We start from the raw sequence: 255 nt of genomic DNA, 5'->3' as shown, positions 1-255 counted from the left end.
GATCTTCTTACGGCCTCGTTCCGCCTTGGGTGCCCCCAGCAAGCCGTGGCCCTGGATTGTCTTTATGGAGTCAAGGAGGGGGGGGCTGGTGATTCCTGAGATTAGGGTGGGCGAGGAGGCGATGAGGCGGCTCTGGCTGGTGGAGGTGGGAGTCGATGGGGTGGTGGTCCCTGTCCCCGTGCTGGATTCAGAGGTGCTGACCGCCGGCGCACGGGAGGCCAGCCCCAACCCTGGCGGGGGAAGAGAGCCGGGGGG

Source organism: Egretta garzetta, unplaced genomic scaffold (assembly GCF_000687185.1).
Source record: "Egretta garzetta isolate BGI_Z169 unplaced genomic scaffold, ASM68718v1 scaffold69, whole genome shotgun sequence".
NCBI classification, from domain to species: domain Eukaryota; kingdom Metazoa; phylum Chordata; class Aves; order Pelecaniformes; family Ardeidae; genus Egretta; species Egretta garzetta.
Note: the sequence above shows the minus strand (reverse complement) of the source record.